Raw genomic sequence first — 24,263 nt, forward strand, 5'->3', positions numbered from 1 at the left:
TTTTTTTTCTTCACTAAAGAAAGGTGTGATCTCTCTTTTTAGGCTTTTATGTGCATGTGGGACTGGTAAATGCTCATTCGGTTCTGCCTTTTCTTTTTTTTTCTCTGCTAACTGCCTCTTTAACAGGGTGCAGCAATACCAAATAATCCCATCAATTTCGCTGTCTCAGTACTACCTCAGCCACCACTGTAGTACTCTAGGCATGTGCTTATATATTTATTTAGACAATATTTGCTAATATATTGATTTGCTCGTGTACAGTAACACCCAGGCACTTGTTGATGCACAAACAAGGAAACAATCGTCATCATGTTGATAAAAGGAACTACCCCTTCTTTTCCAATAGCTAATCAGCCCCACCAACCATTTCCAACATAAGTACCTTCTATTTTGCAAAATGCCAATGACTAAAGAGGCAGCTAGTCTTTAATCTGCAGCCTATGGACTCCCTTTGGTGACAACATGGAGACAATATGGCCTTCTCTGTGCCTGCCCTGTGGATTGATCTCTCCTCTGAAATGTTTTACATTGCACAATTTGTGACCGTAATTTGCACAAATCTCTATTTGCACAAATTACGTCTGAGACCCCACCCCCCAATATGTAAAAAGTCCTTGGAACTTGGGGAAACTGTGTGGCTCGGTGTGCAAAAGCAAACTGAATTGGGTGCACTGCAGAAGTCTGGCAAGCCCCCAAGGGGCTGCATTTCCCGGCGACAGACACCCTGACCTTCGTTCCAGTGAAAAACAAAGTAGATGCCCAAAGCCTAAAATCTGCCCACCCATGGTGTAAGACATTCACCTGACACATTGGTGGCAAAACTCCTGTATAATGCTAACAAACATGCATTTGTTTGTTTCTAATTATGGTATTGTATTGGTTTTAATTAGTTTAACATTTTTAGTAATGTTTTACATAAATGTTTTGGCAATTATTATGTAGTTTCATTGTATTTTAATGTATATCATAATGTATTTTAATGCATATCATAATGTATTTTAATGCATTAATTTTCTTGTGCACCGCTCAGAGATGTTTTAAAATATGGTCAGCGATATAAAAATCTATAAAATAAAATTAAATCAGTCATGCTCATATTTCCCATATGAAGTGTGCAGCCACACTGATTCTTAGGCCAGACTTTGCCTGATTAAGTACTTAGGCATGCATATATAGCTTCCTTATTCATTTCAAAATAGAGTGCTGATTCATTTGTGCATTAATTTGGAAATATTGATCAAGCCCCTCCTCCTTTCACATGTGGGTGTGTACATTATTTGAGAATAAGACAAATTCTTATTAACTTTAGTAAAAATACAAACAGGAGTCTCATGAACTGAAAAGCAAACTAAAGCAAGAAAATAATATTGATACATGCCTTTTGAGGACAAAAAAACACATGCTGATTTACTAATATTCACCCATATAATAACTGGAAGACATCATTCTTTCATGCTTTTTTTGCTGATCAAATGTACACCGCCAGGCACAAAACAGACCACTATAGATCAGGAAGCATCAGAATGTATCATGGAGCATCATGGAGCTCCAAAAAAGAGGAAATGCATCACACAAAAAGAGGACCCCAATGTGCATAAAATTTGCATATGCTAATTTATATGTATAGATGCAAAATTAGAAATAATTATTAAAATTTAAATACATTCAGTCTTGCCATAGTGCAGAAGACTGTGACCAAATGACCTGTGTGCTTGCCTTTTCAACCTGCTGTTCAGCTGCTAACTGTTGACGGGCAACAGTTCTTATGGCTCATTCCCTTTGAACCAAACTTGGATTGGACAGTCATTCAAATAGAGGATGCCTTCAAAAAGAGGACAGTCCTCTGGCAGCCCTTCAAACAGAGGATTGTTCTTTGTAAAAGAGGGCACATGGCTGCCATAGCATGCATGGAATACGTCTCTTCAAGTAATCTTCTCCTAATTTTCTGTCTCTTCGAGAGCAATCCCATGGCCGCTAGTCAGCACCTAGATGGCCATAGGATATCTGGTTTTCCGGGAACTGATCTCGGAGCCTGTGCTGCGAGGTCGGTTCCCAGAGAACTGACCTTCCCCCCACTTCTGCGCTGCCTCACAGGCAACGCAGAACAGCTCCACACTCCGAAGAGGAGCGCGAAGCAAGCCAAAACAGGGTGTTCCAGGAGGTGTTCCGGGCGGGGAAGGCAGAAATGCCAGTATGACACATCGTATGTGCTGTCTGGCAGCCTCCTCCCCTGCTCCACCTTCCCGCAGCTAGACAGCTGAAATCAGCTGTCTAGCCGCAAATGCAGGGCCGGAGAAGCACGGAGGGAACGATCCCCTCTGTGCTTCTCCTGCCCTGCATTGGATAGGCAGTCGCCTCCAAGTTCGGAGACGGATGCCTATCTGCATAGGATTGCGCCCTAAATTACACAACTCTAAGGTAACAACAGAGTTTCATATGCAATTTACAACAGAATTTACTCTCTTCATCTAGAGTATTATATCCCATCTATTTCTCTCTGTAAAGCTAGAGATGAATTATCATCTTTGAAGACAGATGGTTTTCCATTATAAATTCTATACAGCATGTGCATGCATACACACACACACACACACACACACACACACAAACCCTGCAGCATTATAGCCCTTGAAAGGTTATTATAGGTAATGTCCAACTCGACATGGCTTCAAATGAGTGCCTCAGCAGAGGAAAATTAAGGATCCTTCTGCCTACTGTGCTTTCTGAACATTAAATGCTCCATGATGCATTCTGAAAAATCAAGTTGTCATCTATAAAAAATTACCTTCCCCTCCTACTATTTTGCAGCTTTACACTGCCACCATAGTGCTTTCCTGATAGCTCTGGATTATGGCACCCACTGTGATTCTAAAGTCACAGTGTCAGGTCGCTTGCACATCACTTCTCAGCACCTAATATCTTCCAGGGAGAATCAAGGTATTGTTTTTTTTACCTGTATTGTTTGAGATCTGTCTGCCTTAATATATCTTTCCCATTTTTATTGAAACTATTCAATGATTAAAAAAAATCCCTTCTGGTTTAAAAGACCAGCATTAAGGCCATCTCATGTTGGCTCAAACTCCACAAAGCCAGGAAATGGGAAGCTTAGGCTGGTGCCTAAGTGCCCTGTGAGTGGTAATGATGTTGTGCAATGTCACAAATTGTGCTTGCTGACAACTTATGTACACCCACACTTTTCCATGGTCTTTCAGGACCAAATCCAGATGGGAAGGATGCAGTGCCAGGGACCAGCAAAGGTGCCCCACATTGTTTTGTTTCTGTATTGCCTTATATGAAGCATCTGAGCCTTACCATTTTGCTAGAGGAATTCTCCTGTAAGTTGACCCGGGTCTGTTCATTGCTTACATCAGTAGCTGGGGGTTAAACAGTGAGCGAGAGAGCCCTCTTCTAGCACATCTTCAACATCCTTATTCTGTTGTTGTTGTTGCACTGCCGTAAGACTTTACTTTAATCTCAGTCAAGCAGCATAGGTGCAGGAATCTGATTTGGATCATGACCGCAATGTGAGAGGCAGGGATGCTTTTAAGATCTGGATCAGGTCCCCTGCACCTACTCTATAGTTAGGGCTTGTCTACATGGGCGATTTATTGCACCCTCATGATTGGTCACTTGTGAAAGTTTGGGGGTCCATTACACGATGGCATCAACCTCCAAGGCACCTCCTGCACTTTTCCCGCACTCCCCCTTTATCCTGCTTTCAAAAAGATTGGAGAAAAACTGTAATAAAAGTTAGTGGTGCTATATAGGCTGTGTGCAATGCCAGCATAATGCTATAATGTGCTATGGACCTGCAGAGGAAGGACTTTCCTCCATTCAAACCATGTGTCCCCGTGTAAACGCTTGAGCATATTTCTCAGTCGCAGGCATGGGGAGTGCACAGAAGGTCTGGAGGTTCCCCACTCCCCCTGGAACAAGCCTGATCCATGCTGAACCAGTCCATCCGGCACTAGCCAGAGCGAGCAAGGAAGCAGCTTTGTTTCTCATAGCAAATGTTGTTGTCCACCTGCCTGGTCTGCTGTTTTTGCCCCCCCCCCCCCCCGATCCAAGACTGTTATGAAATGGCTAGCATGGAGCTTTCAGCTCATTCATCTACATTTGGGGTGTGCGATGGGAGGAATGGGAATCGTAGATTTCCTGGGGGAGGTGAGGAAAATGTCACAAGTTGAGTGACAAAAACAGAACTCCCCTTCCTGCCCCGCTCCTTTGGACACATGCCAGGGAGGGAGGGGGCGCTCCCTCTGCCCCTCAATTCAAACCACGTGTCTGTCATGTAAAAGAGCCCATTATAATTCCAGAAAGAAACCAAAATCAGAAAGCCCCGGTAAGGATGCGGGGTTTTTGCTTAATGTAGAGATGCTCTAAAAATGTACCAAAGACATAGTCGACACATATTTAAAATAATGTGTATTTTGGCCCTCAGCCACCTTTCTGAAAAAGCTGCTGGTGGAGGGAGAGAGCCATTTCAGTGAGGAGTTCATGCTATTTCTAACTCAGGTCTTCTTTCATGTGAGAAATGTGGGGTTGATTTATGTTGGTTTTGTTTAGCTCACCCCCTCCAACCGCTAACCAAATTGGCTTCAATTGATGTTAATTACCTACAACAGCATATAAAATAACCTGCTGCTTTGTTAATATAAAGATTGCCTAATTTCTCTCTGTGATACACAAGCAAGAGGAACCCATATGCATTGACCAGGGTGGAAAACACTGCTGAGAATAGCTGGACCTTATATTCCCCAAAATGGAGGTTGCAACATTCCCCCCTTCTTCCCAGCATAACCAAGGGCACAGGACCCTTCCTGACCCCTTGCAGACTCCTCCTCCCATTCTCCACCTGGGACTAACTGGTCTGGACTTGCAGACAATGTGATTTCACCATCTAGTCACTCCCACTCCATCACCCCCGCCCCCCCCTCCCCCGTAACATCTTGCCTGGAGAAGAGATCTGGGGATCTCAAAAGCTTGCAAAACTTTTTGGGGGTGATTGTCTCCAAGCAGCAGCATGAAAATCAAAGGTATACCTCATCTATAAGGGAATCTATTAGTTATCTATAGCTGGAAAAGGCAAAGAGTCCGTCTCTCCACCGTTCTGAAATGCAAGCATCATCCCCAAACGCTTTGAGATAGCTAACTTGTTTTGCCTGACCCTGCTTTGCTCTTCATGGCTATACCTGCACGTTCTAGTCTTCTGTATACCCTTGCTTGACCTTTGAGGGCACAGTATAAGATGCCATTTTATTGTGTATGTTTCTCACTAGTACCTAGCACTTAACCACTGCTCCTGTCCCACGTCATCTGGTATTTTGAGATGTACTGCCTCTGAATATGAAAGTTCCATTTAGCTGTCACGACTGAGTAATCCAGATCTACACCAGTCATTTAGATTATACCTCGCTTCATGAGAGAGGATTGGGTTCCTTTAATGATGATGGGTTGCTCACTTCATCAGCTCTCTTTGGTCCACACACCTACTTCTGTGGCTGCATTCTCAAACTCGGCCCACATAAGTATAAAATAGATAGATAGGGGACATAAAGTCACATGGGTGTCCTGTGGGGGAAAAAAACCTGGAGCATTACTACTGAGGAAACATGCATAGAGGATTGTTCTGTTCGTTTGGCTTAAACAAAATACCCAATAGAAAAATAAAGATGCAAAACTTATGTAAAGTTAAATACCTGCATGGAGTCTGAGAAGTAAGTAGCATCCCAAGCTACTATTATTTCTCTCTGCTTCTTCTGGAGAAAGGGGGTGATAAAGTTTATAAGGGTGCAATCCTGTTGATTGTGCCCTTGCCACTTGGAAGCTTCTGAGTTTCCTATGCTCTGCTGGGCTGAAGTTGGGAGGGCAGGAGGAGCATAAGAGGTGATTTTCGCCTCCCTGTCCTCCGTCTTTCCTTTTTTTACTAGATGGGCTTTTCCATCCATCTAGCAAGGGCACTTCTCAGGGGGAGGTTGGAGGAGACTCAGGATAACTCTATCCTGTCCTGTCCTCCCCACCCCACCCACTGGAACACCCCCCCCCCGCTCCAAGGCCAAATTTCCAACCTTGGAAAGGCAGTTGGCGCAGTTCTCTCTGCACCGCTGTGAGGGTGCATCATGGCAGGGGGGTTGGATCTCTGACTCCCCATTCTGAAGTTGGAGTGCTGTCTCCAACCTTGGAGGAGAGAATCTAAACTATCCTATAGTCCTTGGGATGCTTGCCCAGGGGTCATAGGACTGCCCTCTAAAGGTGCTTTGCAAAATGTAATCCCCCTCCCCCCCACAAGGATACTTTTCAATAACCAATATTTGGGTCATTGCAAGTTCCTCTTCTTCTTCTTCTTCTTCTTCTTCTTCTTCTTCTTCTTCTTCTTCTTCTTCTTCTTCTTCTAGCTCTCTCTTTCTCTTACCTGCACACTATCCCTCTGTCCCTTTCTTTCTTTTGCAATCAGAAGTACACTGCCTCTGAACATAGAGGTTCTATATCTTGGACTTTTTCCAGAGCAGATTGAATGTTGCTCCCCTTCCATATAAATACTTTTCTCTTTCACTCCTCCTTCCCCCCGTTTTTTAAAAATTGAGAAAGGCATTTCATATCCAATCAACCCACCCTAAAGGCAGGTCGGTCAGTCTCTCTCTTGTCTTCTTCCCACCCCCTGATTAAATAAAGAATTTTGGCATTAAGTATCCCTGCTCCCTCCCCAATAGATTGGCACATGACTTGGCACAGTGTTTCTCTCTTTTTATAGGGGAAGTGATGAAAGAAAAAGTAATTTCTGACACAGACTCTCAGTGGATTTCTCAGTCCCTTAAACTAACACATTTCTTGGTTAGGGATTAAACAGTGCAATCCTATGCTTGTGAACTCCGAAGTAAGTCCCACTGTTTTAAATAGCGCATATTCCCAGGTAAATGTGTATACCTGGATTGCAACTTCAATCTATGTCTCCAGCCTTTCCCCCTCCCCTGCCCCCCATCAGAAAGAAAGAAAGGCATGAGATACCTTTTAAACCTCTGTTGCTGTTTTTAAACAGTTTGCCTTTGGATCTTTGTGAGAAGCTCCTCTCCCTGTTTCCCTGCATACGCACACATTCCATCTTTCCCTTCCTCACTCTTGCAATCGATGTGTGCTGGCTCTGAACATAGAGGGGCTTTGGAGCTTTTCAAGAGAAAAAATGAATGCTGTTCTCCCCCCCCCCTTTGCATTTTCTGCAAACCAACATGTTTCTTGGCTGGGGATCAAGGCTGTAATCCTGTTCCCACCACTCTGCAGCAGCGGAACTCCCTTCTCCAGGAAAATGGTTAATTCCTGTGTCTTTTCGAAATGATTGCAATGTTTATTTGGGATTGTTTTTTGTTTTTGTTTTTTAGTAGTCAAGATTAAGCTTTAGAATCATAGAATCATAGAATAGTAGGGTTGGAAGGGGCCTACAAGACCATCAAGTCCAACCCCCTGCTCAGTGCAGGAATCCAAGTCAGAGCATCCCCGGCAGATAGCTGTCCAGCCTCTTCTTGAATGCCTCCAGTGTGGGAGAGCCCACTGCCTCCCTAGGTCATTGGTTCCATTGTCGTATTGGTCTAACAGTCAGGACGTTTCTCCTGATGTTCAGCCGGAATCTGGCTTCCTGTCACTTCAGCCCATTATTCCGTGTCCTGCATTCTGGGATGATCGAGAAGAGATCCTGGCCTTCCTCTCTGTGACAACCTTTCAAGTACTTGAAGAGCGCTATCCTGTCTCCTCTCAGTCTTCTCTTCTCAAGGCTAAACATGCCCAGTTCTTTCAGTCTCTCCTCATAGGGTTTTGTTTCCAGTCCCCTGATCATCTTTGTTGCCCTCCTCTCTGAACCCTCTCCAGTTTGTCTGCATCCTTCTTAAAGTGTGGTGCCCAGAACTGGACACAGTAGTCCAGATGAGGCCTAACCAGTGCTGAGTAGAGGGGAACTAGTACTTCCTAGGATTTGGAAGCTATGCTTCTATGAATGCAGCCCAAAAGAGCATTTGCCTTTTTTGCAGCCACATCACATTGTTGGCTCATATTCAGCTTGTGATTGACAACAATTCCAAGATCCTTCTTGCTTGTAGTGTTGTTGAGCCATGTATCCCCCATCTTGTAACTGTGCATTTGGTTTCGTTTTCCTAGGTGCAGAACTTGGCATTTCCCCCTATTAAATGTCATTCTGTTGTTTTCTGCCCAGCGCTCCAGTCTATCGAGATCACTTTGAATTTTGTTTCTGTCTTCCAAAGTATTAGCTATCCTGCCCAATTTTGTGTCATCTGCAAATCTGATCGGCATTCCCTGCACCTTCTCCTCCAAATCATTAATAAAAATGTTGAAGAGCACTGGGCCCAGGACTGAGCCCTGTGGTACCCCACTCGTTACCTCTCCCCAGTTTGAGAAGGTCCCATTGATAAACACTCTTTTGAGTCCGATTCTGTAGCCAACTGTGGATCCACTGGATCGTTGTTTCATCTGGCCCACTTTGAGCTAGTTTGCTCATCAGGATATCATGGGGCACTTTGTCGAAAGCTTTGCTGAAGTCGAGGTATAGCATTCCCATGGTCCACAAGGATAAAAAAATGATTTGATCAAAAAATGAGATCAGATTCGTCTGGGCAGGACTTGTTCTTGACAAATCCATGTAGGCTTCGAGTAATCACTGCATTGTTTTCAAGGTGCTTACAGTTGGATTGCTTTATCATCTGCTCCAGAATTTTCCCAGGGATTGGTGTCAGACTGACTGGTCTGTAGTTCCCAGGTTCCTCCTTTTCGCCCTTTTTGAAGATAGGGACAACATTAGCCCTCCTCCAGTCATGTGGCACTTCCCCCGTCCTCCATGATTTCTCAAAGAGAATAGACCGCGGTTCTGAGAGTTCTTCTGCCAGTTCCTTTATTACTCTTGGATGCAGTTCATCTGGCCCTGGAGATTTGGGAATTTAAATTGGGAATGAGATTAGGATATGTTTTGTTTAGCCCATATGTTGTTGTTGTTTGTGCTATATTGCAAATCCTTCTCTGAATCCCAGGAAAGTGTCGGGCTAGAAAATACACACACACACACACACACGATGGTATTTTAAGTCTTCTGCTGTTCAGCTGGAAAAAAGTATGTCTAGAATTGTTTCTTTAGTTCATCATCTGGGAAATAACGTCTTAAAAAGTAATGGTGGTTTAGCATAGATTGCCATTTTCAGCAGAATATGAGCCAAGCACAGAATGATGTCATTCATATGAATGGTCTTGAAGAAACATTGTAAGGGTAGTATCCAGCATGGGCTTTGCGTGGGTGATTCATGGCGGCCTGTGGCGATGTGCGTGTGGGTGGCCTTCTGGTGGCAGCAATGTGCAGGGCCCCTCCCACTTGCGGCCAAGTGAACATGAGTAGAAGCCCTCTTCAAATCTCCCCGCCCAATGGGGGAAAGTCAAGGACTGAAAGGGCAGGGCCAGCACACACAGGCACATTGGGGGCTGGGCTTTCAGGGCCAGTTCTGCCAACAGAGGGTTCCATCTGTCACGGAAGCCTACGTGTGCAGGCTTCGCCTCCCTAGATGTCCTCAGAAGAATGAAAGACCCTTGTTGGATCAGACCTGCCTAGTCCACCATCCCGTTTCCCACAGTGGTCAACCAGATGCCCATGGGATGGGAAGCCCACAAGCAGAGTGTGAGGCCAGTGGCACCTGTGGTGCAACTAGGGCTGGACTTTGGGGTGAATGTCCATGCCCCCATAGCCTAGGTGGGGCCCAAATGACAACCCAGAGAGCGGCAGGTGATGAGGACAGCAGGGCAGCAGAAGCAAACTCCATTGTATACCTGTAGTCACGGTGCTCTGATTTAAGTGAATTTAAACTGCAACACTGCATATGCTCTGAGCATATTTTTGATCAGCGTTGTTGTTGCTCTCACATGAGCGATATAGAAGCACTTGAAAAGCATGGAATGGCAGTTGGGGGGCGGGGGAGATGAAAAAAGTTAGTTGTGTGTTTTACAACTGAAGTAATACACATGGCCTTCTAAAGCACTCCATCCCCCACCCCTCCATTAAGAACATTAAGCCCAGGGTCTAAAATTACTTAGCTGCACTACTGAAGAGCACGCTCCTACTGTTGTCGCACAGCAGCTGGTATTCAGTGGTATCCACTCCCCATGTATTTGTGTGTGTGTGTGTGTGGGGGGGGTCGGAGACACGCGACCTCAGGACAGGCCCAGCAATACATCCCCTTAATACACATAGAGCCCAAAGGGAGCTTGAGTGTTCTATTAAATAGTCAAATCAAATTTTCAGAAATGAATCTGACAATAGTTGACAATAGGTTCAACAGTGATGTATATGAGTTAAAATAGCTTGCAGTTGGCAGTCATTGCTAACCATTTGTTCAATCCATTGCAGGCACTATATGATGATGATGGTGGTGGTGGTGGTTACGGTGATTATTATTGTTGTTGTTGTTGTCGTCGTTGTCAGCATCATCAGTGTTCACAAACAAACGCTCCTGTTCTGGGTTAAACAATGTAAGAGCTATGTTGGGAAAAGGCAGACAGTTCAAACTTTATTTTGCTAGTGGTTTAAATTACACTACAGAATTTTTGCAACAAATGTTATTCTTGGAAATTAATGTACCTTTCTCACTTTAGTCCCTAACCCCCAATTAGAATGGAATCACCAGGGGATGAGCTTTAAGTGAACAAATTAATTCTTTTATCTGCAATGGAAATAAAATAAGGCAATGGAAAATAAAATAACCCCCCAGGCAATTAAAAGGTGACCACTTCAGTGAAAGTAGCAACTGAATTATGTCTTCTCATGAAAATAAGACAACACAAAGTCAAGTGATGTTCCAAACAAATTGAAATGGCTTTCAGGTATAATGAGAATAAAGCTTGGTGGAATTATGAGAATATTACATTTCAGCTCCAAACTCATAGGAACTGGGAAGATTAGTTACATTAGCTTAACACAAGGACACGTGGACTCTGAACGATGAAAGTTACATTCATGATAATTAACATTTTCGAGTTTTGATTAATGAATTTTCAGCTTTTGTTTCCTAAAGAAGTGGACAGGACTTGTGGAGAATTTCAGGTCCACCACTTGTTTGCGTGACCCTTGCTCATCATGGCTAGTGAAATCTGCTGAGCCAAAGTTAAATAGGCTTTCAACAGTCATGGTGAATAGATCCCTTGGGGTTGGGGAGGGGAGGGGAGGGGAGGGAGGCTACTTCCCAATGTGCTAAAGGAAGCACTGATAATCATAGAATCATAGGGTTGGAAGGGGCCTACAAGCATATTGAGTCCAATCCCCTGCTCAGTGCAGGAAGCCTGATTCTCAGGCGGTCTCCCATCCAAGTACTAACCAGGGCTGACCCTACTTAGCTTCCGAGATGAGACAAGATTGGGCGCATGCAAAAGTCTCCTGGACCAGGCTGATCTGAGTAAATATTGGCAAGTTTCAAATCTTCAATTTTTGTGCAAGGTAGGTAACTAAGCAGGCAATATTGGGACCAATCTAGAAACTCTTGGATGAAGTGCCTTTTCTGAATCTATATCACTCAGGAATCAATCAGGGCAGAAACTACACTGGTTGCCATGGTCAACAGTTTAGAGATGGGCAGAAGGAGTGTTCCTCTTGCAAGAATAGGGATGTATGAAAGTCACTTACCTTTTCAAAGGGTGACATTTGTGGTGGGGGGGAGGCGCTCCGTCCCTCCCCCTGAAATTCTCCCTGGCTGGCTCCGCTCTGCAGTGACTCTGCAGAGCTGCCGGCTGGGGCCGCCTGCAGCTGGACATCCGGCCGCTGGGCAGCCTGCACAGGGATGCAAATGGCAGTGGCCGTAGCTGCTGCCATTTGCGTCCCTGTATTTTGCCGTGATAGGCGACATAAGTATTTACATAGCCTATCATGGCAAAAAAAAAAGGGAACGCAAATGGCGGCCGCCATAGCTGCCGCCATTTGCATTCCCTTTCTTTTTTGCCGTGATAGGCTATGTAAATACTTAGATCGCCTATCACGGCCTCCGCAGGGACGCAAATGGTGTCCCTGCGTTAGCCGTGATAGGCTATGTAAATACTTACGTAGCCTATCACGGCTAACGCAGGGACACCATTTGCATCCCTGCAGAGGCCGTGATAGGCGATTTACGTAAGTATTTACGTAGCCTATCATGGCTATAATGAAGAAGTGAATGGCAGCCGCAGACACGGCTGCCATTTGCAAAGCAGCGCCAATGGCAGCAGGTAGGTGCTCCGTTTCGCGCACCTTTTGCGGGGTGGGGGGGCGGGGGCTTCATTCTGCCATGGATTTCGGGGGGCCGAATGTACTGCCATTCGGCCTTACCGAGAGCCATGGCGGAATTCCCTGACATCCCTATGCAAGAATGGGCACCTAGCCAGGGGCTTCCAGGAGTGAATCGGGCATAGTGTCTCTCGGAAAGAATACTTCGTTCAGAGATCCCGAAGCAGTTATAGTATTAAGAAACAAGCACCAGGTGAAAGGGGCTGAAAGGGGTTTTCTTGAAAAACAAAAGGGATAGAAATGCCAGGACCGCTGTCTGAAAAGTGTACAATAAGTGGTTATATTTGTATGTTTGTATTTGGTGTGTTTGTATTTGGTATGTTTGTATTTGGTGCTAGATATAAGGTCACAAAAGCACTCAGGACTCCTGGTATTGTCAAATAATGAGTGACAGGGTGTTGCCTTGATGTTATTAGGATACAGGAGAGATTGGATTTTGCCATTCCAGAGTTCCATAGTCCAGGACTCTTAGGGCTAGGACATTATCTTCCCCTTCCAATGAAGGGTGGAGACCAGTCTGGTCAGTCCAGGATCCTTGTCCCTGGTTGGCAGCCCTTCCCAGCTTGGCCACTATAAGACAACCTGGAGGTGTTCTAACAGCCTGGAGGTGTCCTTAGAGCATGGAAGTCCTCCTGGGACCTGCCTGTCTTAGGGAACAGACCTGCAAGGGTGGGACATAGCTCTGTGTTTCTGACTTTTACAGAAGTGGAGGACCCATGCCACCATGATCAACCTTGTGTTCTGGAGTATGTTTCTTTAGGAAGCGTGTTTAGCTAGGTACCTGATGGTTAACAGCTGGCTAAAAGCCGTACCTTTAAGAAGGCCTTTTGTACAGGCTGGAAGGTGATTGGATAGGGGTTCTTCTTTCCTACTGAGTTTTTGGGATTATTTCATCGTTGTATTTTAATTGGAATTAGTCTTTTTAAACTATTGCATTGCTGTAGCTTGTACTGTTTTTCGATTATGTTGTGTAACTCATTGGGCATTGCTTTGGAAGCAGAGAATGCAGTATGGAAAATGGAAAATAAAATAAAAATAAGCATCAATTATATCCTTTCAGTAGTATTAATTGTGTGGTGGTGGTGGGTGATGGTGTTCTAATCCTTTTACCTCCACATTGTCCAACCCCCGCATGAGTTCCTATACATCGGTGGTTCTTCAACCTTTTACCAAAAGGTGGGGAGGATGCCACCCTGTCAATGTTACACCTTCATATATATGTAACTGCAGTAAGCAGCTGCCATAACATATCAGAAAGTCCATGGCTGAACTCTCTCTCATCTCAGCCCCAAGTGCATTAGGTGACCTGAGGCCAGCTTAGTTTCAACCTCACTCCAAGATGAAGTTAATAATACCAGCCTGCATCACAGGCCTGTTGCAAGGATTATTCAGCCCAGTGTTTGTTATCCCTGTGTGGCATGGAGTTAAAGTACTGCTTCTGCTTCCACCTGTTGTTGGATGTGAGAAGCACATGGGAGGTGCATATGTTGTGAGTTCTCCCCATGAACACTTTGGAAAGTGGGTTAACACTACTGTGGGAAGACGTAGGGATAGGCAAATCTGTTACTGGTCCATGTCACTTTTGCATGTGTTCGCATGTACGTCCATTCTGGTATTATCTCCCACCTTTTGTGCAATCATGACTGGTCTGTTTCAAGCTGTTACTATCACCACCGCTGGTTGAGAGCTATAATTCCCATTGATAGAGTGAGTTGTAGTTATTTAGCCTTTTTTTTTTTTTTGTCAAGGGAAATGCGTATGGTACAAAAATACCTATTTGAGATTCAAAATCTTTTTGGAAATAGCTAGAATTAGTTACAAAAGGAGTCATCCTCTGATGGAGGAACTTCATCCATCAGATGAAGGGACTTTTGGACCCACTCCATCAGAGAACCACAGGAAGCTGCCTTATACTGAGCCAGACTATTGGTCCATCTGACTCAGTACTGTCAGCGCTGACTGGCAGCAATGGCTCTCCAGTGATTCTGATGGGAGCCTTTCCCAGCCCTACCTGGAGATGCTGGGGATTGAACCTGGGTCCTTTCAGATGAGCTATGCCCTTCTCCAGCGTCTTCCATGCTGTTGCTGCCATTGGTAAAAATATAGTTTGAAGCAGCTAAGATCTACTGAGAATTTTACTTCAACTTGTTTTGATTTTATGAAAATAGTACAATAATCCTAGAAATTCAACAGATGTTTTTAGAAAGAGAAACATGGTATTGTAATAAAATACACTATCTACAAAATATCTGCTTTCATTGCCTTCATTGGTACAACTACCTGGGATCTCATGGAAAGAAATTTGGACTTGTTCTCTTCTAGTCTCTTGTGCCCAGCCCTCCACTTTCCTTTTTTTAGTTGCGTAAAGGGGTTCTTTCTCTCTCTGTTGTTTGTTTAGTAAATAAATAATAAGTAACAGGTTACAGGAAGCAGTAAGACAGCCATTAGTTTTATTCTCTTTGGTGATGAGAAACAGATTGTGCTCTCTTTTGTGTGGTACACTGGGGAAGTGATGCTTGTTCTGTTTTATTCCACTGTCAACCAGCCATGTTTTTTTTTAAAGTATTTTAAATGTCATTCTAATATTTATATTTATATGTGAACTGCTTAGAGTTTTTATTGTATTAACCAGTAGAGAAGTATCACAAATACATAAACCATCCAGAAATCTTAGTTCAACAGCACAAATATTATACTTAGGCCATTTCTACACAAGGAATTTATTGTGTGCTTGCGACTGGCCACTCACGGATGTTTGTGGGTCCTTTACACGACATCATCAACCTCCAGGATGTCATCAGTGGTTTTTCACAGTTATCCCGCCTTTAAAAAGATTGAAGATAAGCTGGAATATTAAAAAAACCCCTGCCATTTCCGCAGTGTATACTGCTAGTGACTGTGATAATTCTGCCACTAGATGGCACTGTTCCATTGAAAACTACAGAAAACCCTGTAAGGCTGCCGAGAAAGGGCATTTTCAATCCCGCATCACGTTCGTTGTCTAAAGGAGCCAATGCTAATTGCACCATAGAAACAGAACCAAAATGTTCCAGTAGGGCTGCGGGATTTTCCATTAATGTAGAGACACTCTAATACTTCTGGCATTTGTGGATGGATCTAGGGGTGTACGAAACCTGGCTCCACCGGGTTCCGCAGGTGGGGGGAGGTGATCCGTTCCTCCCCCCTGGAATCCTGCCCGGCTGGCTCCACTCTTCGGCCAGGCTGCAGAACCGCCGGCCGGGCCAACCCACAGTGGGGCCTTCAGCCACTGCCGGGCCGGTGTGGACGCAAATGGCAGCCACCGCTGGAGCCAAAGTCGCAGCCGGAGCCGCAGCCAGGTAGGCTCCATTTCGCGGGGCTTTCACGGGATGGAGGGGCGGGGGGCTCCGTTCCGCCACGGATTCCAGAGGGCCGAATTGTAGTGAATTCGGCCCCCCTGGGATCCGTGGGGATCCGTGGTGGAATTCTCTAACATCCCTAGATGGATCAAGGTATGTGGAATGTGACTGAAAGGGGATAAACACACACCCCAATCAATTTGATAGATGTATCTAATGTTGTGCTTGCTAACTCTGCATAGGCTTATTCTTAGAATCCGCCCCCCCCCCGGAGTCCATGGTGGAACGAAAGACTCACCTTCGCCACCCGAGGGAATCCACACCGGCTGGATCCTACCTGCCGCCAACCGTCCGCTGCCGTGCGCTGCTACCCGCTGCTGCCTGTCTTTGAACGCAAATGGCGTCTGGTGTAACGGACACCATTTGCATCCCTGCCTTTTGCCATGATAGGCTACATAAATCTTTACGTAGCCTATCACGGCCAAGAGCAGGGACGCAAATAGCGTCTGCTATGCCATTTGCATCCCTGCTTTTGCCGTGATAGGCCACGTAAAGATTTATGTAACCTATCATGGCAAAAGGCAGGGATGCAAATGGCATCTGCTATGCCGGACGCCATTTGCATGGCAGCAGCCGGAAGCCCGGCTGCAGATGGACCCAGCTAGCGGCTCTGTGGACTCGCTGAAGAGCGGAGCCGGCCAGGGAGGATTCTGGGGGGGAGGACCGGATCGCCTCCCCCCCCCCGCGGACCCCGCAGCGGATGAGCGTGAGTACAATCCATTCACCCCTACAATTAACTCTCCCTTTGATGACCTTCTGCCAATGAGTAGACCTTTTTTTATTTAGATAGGCCTTCTCTGGCTGTTGTTGTTTGTGTGTCTTTTCTTTGTGATGGTCTTAATAATGAACTAAATAGATGCTCTTTATTGACTTGTCTTTATCTGCTCTGGTTTTATATTGTGATATATGTTACATGATGGTCTTTTTATATTTGTTATATTGTCGCTAGCTGCCTTGGGCACATTTTTTTGGGAAAGGCAGAATACAAATTTAATAAATGAATCAATATTCTCCCCCCCCCAAAAAAAAAAAAACCTGGGAGGTTTGTGTGTGTGTGTGTGTGAGAGAGAGAGGGAGAGAGAGAGAGAGAGAGGGAGAGCCCTGTACAGGTGGATCAAAGGGCTAAATGAATGTGCATCTGGAGCAGGAGCAGGCTCCACCCCTTACCTATGTGGGTTTATTTCTTTGATTTATAGCCCACCGTGCCCCACAAAGAGCCCAGGGCAGCAAACAACCTATATAAAGCACATATAGTAGGGAAGCCAATGTATGTACTGTACGGTCTAAAAAGGAGTAAAGAAGAAGACTTGAGCTAGGATGGTCAGGAGTTGGCCACACCATGAGGCAAGGAGAGGTCCCACCTCAGGTGGCATATTATGGCGCATTGTTAAAGGGATGCAAATTTCCAGTTCTTTGGTTTATTTTGGGTGGAATCCAATGAAGTCCTTCCACGGACAGAACTGCTTTCATTAGGAGAAGTGGGAATAAATGGGGGGTGGGTGGGGAGAAGAAAATCCGATTGCATGATTGACATTCATGCAATGTTTGATTCTGCCCTGTATGTTTTCCATCACATCGCAGTTGGGTAGGAAGGAAAGGCTATTTTGATTTTTTGCCACAAGCACCAAAAAGGCTTGAGCCATCCAGGAAGTTTCAATAATTTAGACAATTTGGCAGGTAGAAGCTGGCACTTGTGCTAGAAACTACAGAAGAAGAAGAAGCTTAAAGGAGGGAATGGGAGGAGAGTGGAGATACTGAATAACAGCTGTTGTTATGCTTCTAAGTATTACCTACCAATATATTTTTTTAAAAGAACATAAGCCCTTCCAATAAAATACCAATCATCATTGAAACACCTTAATTGAAAAACTGGATTTCTAGCTACCGCTGTTTCTGTATTACCCTGGCCTTTCAACTTTAGCAAAGCTTATTACCTCTTGTGCAATTTTATGAGACCTTGTTGTTGTTGTTCAGTCGTTCAGTCATGTCCGACTCTTCGTGACCCCATGGACCATAGCACGCCAGCCGAGGCCTTCCTGTCCTGCGCTCTCTCCCGGAGCGTGCTCAAGTCCATATTCATTGCATCGGTGATGCTATCTAGCCATCTCATCCTCTGCCATCCCCTTCTCCTTTTGCCTTCACTCTTTCCCAGCATCAGGGTCTTTTCCAGGGAGTTTGCTCTTCGCATTAGTTAGCCAAAATATTTGAGCTTCAGCTTCAGTATGTGTCCTTCCAATGAGCACTCAGGGTTGATTTCCTTTAGGATTGACTGATTTGACCTCCTTGCAGTCCAGGAGACTCGTAAGAGTCTTCTCCAGCACCACAGTTCAAAAGCATCGATTCTTCGGCGCTCAGCCTTCCTTATAGTCCAGCTCTCACAGCCATACGTTGCTACTGGGAAAACCATAGCTTTGATTATACGAACCTTTGTCGGCAAGGTGATGTCTCTGCTTCTTACTATGCTGTCTAGGTTTGCCATAGCTTTCCTCTCAAGGACCAAGCGTCTTTTAATTTCATGGCTACAGTCACCGTCTGCGGTGATGTTGGAGCCCAAGAAAATAAAATCTGTCACTGCTTCCATTTCTTCCCCTTCGATATGCCAGGAAGTGATGGGGCCAGATGCCGTGATCTTCGTTTTTTTAATGTTGAGTTTCAAACCAGCTTTTGCACTCTCCTCTTTCACCCTCAACAAGAGGCTCTTTAGATCCTCTTCACTTTCTGCCATTAGGGTGGTATCGTCCGCGTATCTGAGGTTGTTGATAATTCTCCCAGCAATCTTAATTCCGACCTGTGATTCATCCAACCCAGTGTTTCTCATAATGTACTCTGCATATAAGTTAAATAAGCAGGGCGACAATATACAACCTTGTCGTACTCCTTTCCCAGTTTTGAACCAATCTGTTGTTCCATGTCTGGTTCTTACTGTTGCTTCTTGACCCTCATACAGGTTTCTCAGGAGACAGGTAAGGTGGTCTGGTACTCCCATCTCTTTAAGGATTTGCCACAGTTTGTTGTGATCCACACAATCAAAGGCTTTAGCATAGTCAATGAAGCAGAAATAGACGTTTTTCTGGAATTCTCTTGCTTTCTCCATGATCCAGCGAATCTTGGCGATTTGATCTCTAGTTCCTCTGCCTCTTCGAAACCCAGCTTGTACTTCCGGTAGTTCTCGGTTCACATACTGCTGAAGAATAGCTTGTAGGATTTTGAGCATCACCTTGCTGGCATGTGAAATGTGCGCAATTGTACAGTAGTTGGATCACTCTTTGGCATTGCCCTTCTTTGGAACTGGAATGTAAACTGACCTTTTCAAGTCTTGTGGCCACTGTTGAGTGTTCCAAATTTGTTGGCATATTGAGTGCAGCACTTTAACAGCATCATCTTTTAGGATCTTAAATAGCTCAGCTGGAATACGTCATCTCCGCTAGCTTTGTTGTTAGTAATGCTTCCTAAGGCCCACTTGACTTCCCTCTCTAGGATGTCTGGCTCAAGTTCAGTGACCACAATATCATGGCTATCAGGGACATTCAGATCTTTCCTGTATAGTTCTTCTGTGTATTCTTGCCACCTCTTCTTAATCTCATCTGCTTCTGTTAGGTCCCTGCCTTCTTTGTCCTTGATCATGCCCGTCTTTGCACAAAACGTTCCCTTGAGATCTCCGATTTCTTGAAAAGTTCTCTAGTCTTTCCCATTCTGTTGTTTTCCTCGATTTCTTTGCACTGTTCATTTAAGAAGGCCTTCTTGCCTCTCCTTGCTATTCTCTGGAACTCTGCATTCAGTTGGATATATCTTCCCCTTTCTCCCTTGCTTTTCACTTTCCCTTCTACTTGTAAAGCCTCATCAGACAGCCACTTTGCAGCATCCTAATGTAGAACAAGGACACCTGTATGTGAGATGAAATACTGGCCTGTGGGAGCTCCGTTGCCCCCTCAGAGAGTTGTCCTTCTTAGGGTTATCTGTGCTGTTATTCTGAACAGACAATTCAGTGATGCTCGGCTGCTCGGTGTAGTAGGCAGATTTGTATCACATAAATAAAAGACCACCACCGGTTTGGAGCATCCTGCTCCCGCCTGCAGTCCCCCAGCCAAGGATTTCTAAAGCAGCAGACACTCAAAAAGAAACCTTGAGTATATCGTCCCCTTTCTCCCTTGCTTTTCGCTTCCCTTCTTTCCTCAGCTACTTGTAAAGCCTCCTCAGACAGCCACTTTGCTTTCTTGCATTTCTTTTTCTTTGGGATAGATTGAGTTGCTGCCTCCTGAACAATGTTATGGACCTCTGTCCATAGTTCCTCAGGCACTCTGTCTGTCAGGTCTAATTCCTTAAATCTATTCCTCACCTCCACTGTATATTCATAAGGGATATGATTTAGGTCATACCTGAATGGTTTAGTGGTTTTCCCTACGTTCTTCAATTTAAGCCAAAATTTTGCAATAAGAAGCTCATGATCTGAGCCACAGTCAGCTCCAGGTCTTGTGTTTACTGACTGTATAGAGCTTCTCCATCTTTGGCTGCAAAGGACATAATCAATCTGATTTCAATATTGACCATCTGGTGATATCCATGTGTAGAGTCGCCTCTTGTGCTGTTGGAAAAGAGTGTTTGCTATGATCAGCGTGTTCTCTTGGCAAAACTCTATTAGCCTTTGTCCTGCTTCATTTTGTACACCAAGGCCATGCTTGCCTGTTACCCCGGTGATTTCTTGACTTCCTACTTTACCATTCCAATCCCCTATGATGAAGAGGACATCTTTTTTTGGTGTTAGTTCTAGAAGGTGTTGCAGGTCTTCATAGAACCGATCAGCCTCAGCTTCTTCGGCATCAGTGGTTGGGGCATAGACTTGAATTACTGTGCTGTTGAATGGTTTGCCTTGGATTCATACTGAGATCATTCTATCGTTTTTGAGATTGTACCCCAGTACTGCTTTTCCCACCCTTTTGTTGACTATGAGTGCTACTCCATTTCTTCTAAGGGATTCTTGCCCACAGTAGTAGATATGATGGTCACCTGAATTAAATTCGCCCATGTTTGTCCCTTTGAGTTTGCTGATTCCCAAGATGTCAATGTTCAATCTTGCCATCTCATGTTTGACCACCTCCAGCTTACCTTGATTCATTGATCTTACATTCCAGGTTCCTAAACGATATTGTTCTTTACAACATCGGACTTTCTTTTCACCACCAGACACATCCACAGCTGAGTGTCCTGTCAGCTTTGGCCCAGCCGCTTCACTCTTTCTGGCGCTACTTGGAAATTCCCTCTGCTCTTCCCCAGTAGTATATTGGACACCTTCTGACCTGAGGGGCTCATCTTCCGGCATCATATCTTTTAGCCTTGTGATACATTCCATGGGATTTTCTTGGCAGGAATACTGGAGTGGGTTGCCATTTCCTTCTCCAGTGGACCACATTTTGTCAGAACTCTCCGCCATGACCTGTCCATCTTGGGTGGCCCTGCACGGCATAGCTTATGGCTTCAATGAGTTACGCAAGCCCCTTCGCCACAACAAGGCAGTGATCCATGAAAGGGTATGAGACCTTAGATGAGCAATATTATATTATAATAAGCATTGAGGTAAATGCTCACTGGAGAAAAGGTGATTCATTTGGGCAGAGGACAATGAATGGAGTATTGGCAAATAAAAGCTCATTCAGCTTGCAGGAACACTTGGAAGAAGCCAATTATCTGGATCCATTTCAGTCGGGCTTCAGGCCTGGGCATGGGACAAAATTGGCCTTGGTCACCTTGGTGGATGAGATGGGGAGAGCTCTGGATAGGGGCAAATGCTCCTTCCTTGTTCTCAATCTTTCAGCAGCTTTTGATACCGTTGACCATGGTATCCTCCTGGACCGCGGGGAGGGGTTGGGCATAGGGGACACCATATTATGGTGGTTCTGTTCCTTCCTCTCTGGCAGGTACCAGAGGGTAGCTCTGGGGGAGGAGACTTCAGACCCTCGGCTGCTCACTTGCAGGGTGCCAGAGTGTTCTATTCTCTCCCTGTTGTTATCTATATGAAGATATAGATCTATATGAAGCCACTGGGGGCTATCATCAGGAGGTTTGTCACCAATCAGTGTCACCAATATGCGGATGACACACAACTCTACCTCTCATTCAAATCCTCACCAAGGTTGGCTATAGAAACCCTGTCCAAGTGTCTGGAGTCGGTGGGGGGCTGGATGGAAAGGACTAAGCTGAAAGTGAACCCTGACAAAACCGAAGTACTTTTTCTGGGAGACACGGGGAGGTTGACCTGGTGTGGAATGGGGTGCGGCTGCCCCTGAAGGACCAGGTCCGCAGTCTGGGGGTCATTTTAGACTCCCATCTGTCCATGGAGGCTCAGGTGTCAGCTGTGAGCCGGGCAGTGCTGTACCAACTCCGTCTGCTATGGCAGCTGCGCCCCTATCTCCCTAACCATCTGCTCCCATTGGTAGTTCATGCCCTGGTCTCCTCTTGCCTAAACTACTGTAATGCGCTCTATGTGGGGTTACCCTTGAAGATGGTTCAGAAGTTGCAGCTGGTGCAGAATGCGGCAGCCCGCTGTCAGGAGCACCCTAGCTGCCTCTTGCAGTCCCCTCCAATAGCCAACTCAGGACACAGACGACGAGGATTCTTTCCAAGGCTTTATTCCTTTATTACTTTATGACTCTTTCAGATACTAATTACTAGCGGCTAAGCAAGGAACAGCACTGGGGAAAGATAGCAGAGTAGCCTAAGCTCCAGGTAAGGCAGTTGGTCCCCGTTTGAAGGGGAACCTTGGGAAGACCCTGAACTTATGGGCTATGGAGAGATCCTCCCTCATTCCCTTGGGACGCGACCGTTGTTTGAGCGCCAGACGAGTGGAACGCATCCTTTCGGCGCCCTCCATCTGTCTCCGCTCACTGTGTCTGCGCCGAGTGTCCAGCAAGCCCCCCTCCAGCGCTCTCTCACTGTCAGGGTCACTATCTATCCCAGGAATGCTGGCAGGAGGAATCTCTGCCAGCTGCTGTGCTTGTGAGAGATGAGCGAGCTCCTCTCCCACGGATTGCTGTTCTTCCTCAGAATCAGAACTGCTCTGGGGCTCTATGGGCTCAGTTTCCACCCTGACACCCGCCTGATTAAAGGCAGCCATTGGCGAGACCACATCACTCCAGTGCTGAAGGAGGTGCACTGGTTACCAATTGTTTTCCATGCCCAATTCAAGGTGTTGGCATTGACCAAAACCCTATATGGTTCCAGACCAGTCTATCTTAAGGAGCGCCTCCAACAACACCAGGGATGCCACTCAACAAGATCGGCCTTGGTAGGCCTTCTGTCTGTCCCATCAGCCAGGACAGCTAGGCTGGTGAGGACTGGGGAGAGGGCCTTTTCTGTGGTGGCCTCCACTCTATGGAATTCCCTCCCTAGTGACCTCTACCATGCCCCCCTCTTTGATGAGCTTCTCCCGGGCTTTAAAAACCTGGCTGTTCAGGCAGGCATTTTGGGTGGATTAGGGTTTTTTAGAGCAGTGTTGTTTTGTTATATTGTTGTTGTTGTTGTTCAGTTGATTATGTAAATTTGTTATTATTATTGTACGCCGCCTAGAGTGGCTGTGTAGCTGGCCAGATGGGCGGCTAATAAATCAAATAAATATATAAAAAATAAATACGCTTAGAGAAGATCTTTTGGGGGGGGCTTCCCATTCATGAAGCCTATCAAACATGAATTGTCTCTGGAAATTATACTTCATTTATTATTTAATATTTTAGTTGTCAGTCTTGATGGTGTCACATTTTATACTCAATCTTTCACAAATAAGTAGATAATGTATGAGATACAAAATTGGTCTCTCAACATGGCAAGAAGTAGAAGAAAGAAAAATAGTTATTATAATATTATAAGTAAGAGTTGTCACTCTGGATAGAATGGAAGAGGTTTTATAATATAAACAGTGCTAGCTCCATATTTGTGCAAGGCCCAAAAAATTTCACAGAACCCAGGAAATCGTATAATACCTCAATAGTGCTATGCTTTTATCATTTTTATCCATCATTTATATTGGTGCTGATGGATAATTCTATTATATTTAGAACTGTTGCTGAATTCTGTAATTATTCTGGCTTCTATCTCTTTTGGGTTTATCTCTCCGCCATGGATGCATTTTGAAATGGAGTTTTGAATGTGCTATATTGTGGATGTATATGCATGCCTGTGCAAACGGTGACATACACCATCACACAGCTGAGGTTTACACTCTCAACAGTTAATGTTGAATCTAACACATTTCCATTGGGCCAGGTCCAAGTGCTGTGCTATAAAGACAAAAGTTAAGCGTCAGTGAGGTTTATCACAAACCTACGTGAGAAATGCCACATTGTTCTGGAAACCCCTTCCTTCCTTCCTTCCTTCCTTCCTTCCTTCCATCCATCCATCATCTTGGACAACCAGTTTACCATCCATTCTACCATACATTGCATTGGGTACATGTCTGTCCCAAAAGCATGGTAAAATCTCCTTATCACTTGAAGCTGCCCAAGCCTAGGGTTGGCGGAGAATTTCTCCCCGAAACTTCGGGGGGCCGAGCGCCAACGTGTTCGGCCCCCCGAACAAGTTTCGGGGAG

At 45.2% G+C, this 24,263-nt stretch overlaps 1 long non-coding RNA gene across 1 annotated transcript in view; it reads left to right on the forward strand.

Moving 5' to 3' along the window:
* Positions 1 to 24,263, forward strand: part of LOC146359101 (uncharacterized) — a 127,109-nt gene that overhangs the window by 244 nt on the left and 102,602 nt on the right. Inside the window, exon 2 of the long non-coding RNA XR_014787193.1 lies at positions 2,809 to 2,937. This is a non-coding gene — a long non-coding RNA (uncharacterized LOC146359101). The remainder of the gene's footprint in view (positions 1 to 2,808; positions 2,938 to 24,263) is intronic.

Source organism: Heloderma suspectum, chromosome 1 (genome assembly GCF_057233095.1).
Source record: "Heloderma suspectum isolate Gila_16-S chromosome 1, 16-S_ref, whole genome shotgun sequence".
NCBI classification, from domain to species: Eukaryota; Metazoa; Chordata; class Lepidosauria; order Squamata; family Helodermatidae; genus Heloderma; species Heloderma suspectum.